Source organism: Equus przewalskii, chromosome 15 (assembly GCF_037783145.1).
Source record: "Equus przewalskii isolate Varuska chromosome 15, EquPr2, whole genome shotgun sequence".
Taxonomy (NCBI): domain Eukaryota; kingdom Metazoa; phylum Chordata; class Mammalia; order Perissodactyla; family Equidae; genus Equus; species Equus przewalskii.
In genome coordinates, this window is record NC_091845.1 from 14,138,716 (window position 1) to 14,143,158 (window position 4,443).

Consider the following 4,443-nt stretch of genomic DNA (forward strand, 5'->3'; position numbering starts at 1 on the left):
ACCTTTGCAGGTCATGTAATTATATAATTCAATGTCCAAACTCACACACTTGGGAGAGTGGAATGGGGTGGTCAGTGCTCTGGTTTTAATTTCTCTGATACACCAGACGCATATCAGAGCTGTCCTGGGTCAATCAGGATACAGTGTCACTCTGTCTACACACATTCATACAAGAGGTTACAAACACAATGCCACCCAGATCCAGGCAGGTAACACACTGGCTAGCTGCGGTCTCTGGCCAACAGTAACTGCCCATCTAAAAGGGGTGGCTGCCACTTAGTTCAAGACAATTGCTCCCATTCATGAATCTCACCTACAATTCCCTCCCATGTTTAAAAAGAAATCAATATTTGAATGTGTACTCTTCAATTTCCAAATGTTGTCAGTTCAAAAACTCAGAATACCACAAAGACCAAACAAATCCTCATAACTCTAGCTGGGAGGTCACCAGTTTTTGACCTCTGTCTTAAGAGTGGTAGAGAGAACTGCCACACTGAAAGAGGAGAGGGCTCTTGGAACAAGGCGAATCTTTCAGTTATCGGTGCTTGTGCACCAAGGGTAAAGAATAGGAAGATTTATGCAGTTCCAAAATTAGTGAATTAATCTCTTAATTAAAAATTATAACAGAATATGTCTACAAGTACATCTAGCTTTGCTTTTTCTAAAACCCATGATTTCCTTTCAAAAGGACTTTGGCTGTTTGGCTGGTTCTATCCATCAAACCAATATGGAGCTTAATCTTCATGCCTGCAGGAGTGAGCAGGAATAAAATCTTTCCTTTAACCATGGACGAAAATCTTTTCTAGATGTTGTTCTCCCTTCTCTCTATTCTCCATGGCAGCCAAGCAGACTTTCTCTATGTCACATCAGCCAGAACTGTGTCCTGGCTGCCACTACTAGCTGCAAAGGATTATGGGGAAGGGGAGTGGTCTATGATGGGCTTAGTGCAAACATGACCCCAGGGGGCTGGCACACCGTTGCCTCAAACAAAATGAAGGTTCTTAGCAAGGAAGAGGAGAGGAATTGATGTTGGGTCAACCAACAGTGGCTGACATAATTGGGCAATTCATTCATTCGATAATCATTTTTTGAGTACTTATTAAGTGGCAAGGCCTGCGCTAGGCCATTGGGACACATGAGTAGACAAAAGAGGCAGAGATCACTGACCTCCCCACTACGCTTACATTCTTAGAGGGGGAAGGACAATGTTAAAAATTAAGCCTCATAGTATTTTAGAAGTTCATAAATGCTTTACAGGAAAATAAAGCAGCGAAGGAAGATAGAGGGTGATGGGACCAGGCGTGGAGTTGTAAACTGATGTTGGGTAGGCTGGGAATGACTTCCTAGGGAGGGGCATTTGATCAAAGACCTGGAAGGTATAAAGGAGCAAGTCATGCCTCTACGTGGGGGAAGAGCATTCCAGGCAAAGGGAAAGGCCAGTGCAAAGGCCCTGAGGTGGGAGTGGCCCCCATTTGGTTGTGGAACACGAAGGCCAGAGTCAAAGGAGAGGAATGAGAGCCTAGAGAATAGTAGCGAAGGGAAGTCAGAAAGGGGTGTGGGGGCACACTGTGCATTAGCAAGGCCTTGTGGGCCACTGCAAGGATGAACACAGCGAGATGGGGAGTGAAGGAAGGATTCTGAGCAGCGGAGTCCGGTGATTGTGTTTGTGCTTTAACAGGATGACTCTGGCTGCTTTGTTGAGAATGAACTGTAGGGGCCAACGGTGAGAAAGCAGTCCTGAGGCTATCACAATAATCCAGGCAAGAGAGAATTGACTGCACAGAGCAAGGTAGTAGCATTCTTCAACACATTAAAAAATAGAGAGAGAGCACACAAAAAATAGAAGGGAGCCAGAAATGTCTCTTCCCAGTATGTGTGTCCCTTGCTGCTAATACAGTATAGAAGCCAGAAATTGAAAGAGCAGCGGGCTTTTTTATTCACATTTTCTCTCATCTAATGCTAGCCTTAATTATGTGCTATTAAAGTTAATTGAGCAATGAGGCAATGATCTATGAACCTGTATATTTCCCTTCCCTCTGGTTCAAAGAGCTTGTCAATGGACACATTTCACATGAGCAAGGAGAAATGTGAGGAACTCAGTATGATACCTTGTTTGAGGATAAAGTTACCAAATTAAAAATAAATGATCACGCTTCCCTTTTCGGTTTTAATAACCAAGGCTTAATCCAAGAAACTTGCTTGCTTAGAAGTTTTTGTTCAATGACCATTTATTGTTATCCCTATTGAAAGATGTGGCTATGGGTGACTGGGTAGACTAGAGGCATGAAACGAAGGAGGGAGCAGATGGTGACTGTGAATGGAGGGGAGAAAAAGGAGGAGAATGGGGAGTAAAAGATATGCAGATGGTAGCATCAGTGACCCTGGAGCAGTGCACAAAAGAAGAAAGAAAGCGTGAATGCTTTTCCATCCACATCTGCTGACCCCGCCAGGCTTACAGCTGTCCTTTCTTGTCCACAGCGTTCTTGGTTGACCCAGGGTGCAGACCACAATTCTGGTGCTACCTCTGGGGAGGACCACAGGGAGGTCAGAGCTTCCCTGTTTAGCGGCCAGATGCTTGCTGTGTAAAGAAACTTCTGCTGCAGGTAAGCAGTTCATTGAAATTCTATAAGCTATAGTAAGATTAATAATGCTATGGCATAAAACCTGTGGATATAGGTATGTTTGCTTTCACCCTCTCTCTTTCTCTCGCTTTCTCTCTCTCTCTCTCTCTCTCTCTCTCCACACACACACACACACACACACACACACACGCCAATTCCTCATCATTCTATCCTGCATTTTTCTTTTTTGCCATTCTGGCATAGAATCGTCCTTCAACTGACTGGAGTGATCATCTTAACTCCACTAACCCATGACGATAATGTATATGTAACTGTTTTTAACCTGATTGTAAAAGGTGATGCTATCATTAATATTTCAGACATTATTAACAAACAAATCCGGGACGCTATTTGGCCTTCTCACTTTGCAAATGGGTAAACTGAGGCCTGAGGCCATAAATGACTTGACGTAGGCCACAGAGTGAGTCAGGGACAGAAGGCAGAATGCCTTCAGGAGCCTCACTCACTGGGAAGTTTTTTTTGTTTTGTTTTGGTTTTTTTTGAGGAAGATTAGCCCTGAGCTAACTACTGCCAATCCTCCTCTTTTTGCTGAGGAAGCCGGCCCTGAGCTAACATCCATGCCCATCTTCCTCTACTTTATATGTAGGACACCTACCGCAGCATGGCTTTTGCCAAGTGATGTCGTGTCCGCACCTGGATCCAAATTGGCGAACCCAGACCACGGAGAAGCAGGATGTGTGCTTAACTGCTGCGCCACCGGGCCAGCCCCTTTTTTGCTTTTTTTTGTTTTTAAAGATTGGCACCTGAGCTAAAAACTGTTGCCAATCTTGGGGGGGGGGGTTCCCACTTTATCTGCCCAAATCCCTCCAGCACATAGTTGTATATCTTAGTTGTGGGTCCTTCTAGTTGTGGCATGTGGGACGCCTCCTCAACGTGGCCTGACGAGTGGTGCCATGTCTGCGCCCAGGATCCCAAACGGCGAAACCCTGGGCCGCCGCAGCCAAGCGTGTGAACTTAACCACTCGGCGGGCCAGCCCCACTCACTGGGAAGTTTTGAGGTTTTAACTTTTCAGTGAGATAAATTTTCTGAGCAGTTTTAAAATCTGATTCATTGTTGTTTTCTCCAGAGCAACGCTGCTGCGTCCTCTCTCCCTTCCCCTCCCCACCGTGTTTAGATATTTTATTTCATTTAAAGATTTTTCAGTTTTCCTCCTTTGCTGAAAAAAATGATTTTGAAAAGACAAAACTTTTGTCCATCATCCAAAACAAAAATCTTACCAGTCACAACCCCACCACGGTAACAGAATTATGTTCATTTCTGCCTACCTTAGTCTTTTTGCCATATAAGGATTTATTTTTACTTAGTTGAAGCCATAATGAGTAGACTATTTCATAGTCTCACAATGTTATTTACCAATCAGAGGCCTCTTTCTATTATGTGTAACCATCATTTCACGTATTTGCCTCTGATTAATATATGCTAATCTTGAAATATATACGGAAACCACTGAAAATTGTTGAAAGGAAAATCAGCTATAATCCAGCTACCCTCGGAATAACTGATGCATTTTCCCAGTCTTCATATATACAGTTGTTCTTTTAAGAATTGGAGCTAACGCTGTATAAACGGGTTTCTATTTGCTCCCCGACGGTTCGTTAAGAGCGAGGTGGAGACAAAAATCTGAGCCTCAGTTTCCGCCCGTGTAAAATGTCACGCCAGGGGCTGGAACAAGGCGAGGAGTCAGTAACATGCGCGGCGGCATGAAGTCTCGGGGGAAAAGGACAGCATTGGGTCCCCGCAGCCCATTGGTCCCGCCGCCTGGGCGGACACGCTGTCCGCCCCGCGGGCGCCGCGAGAGGG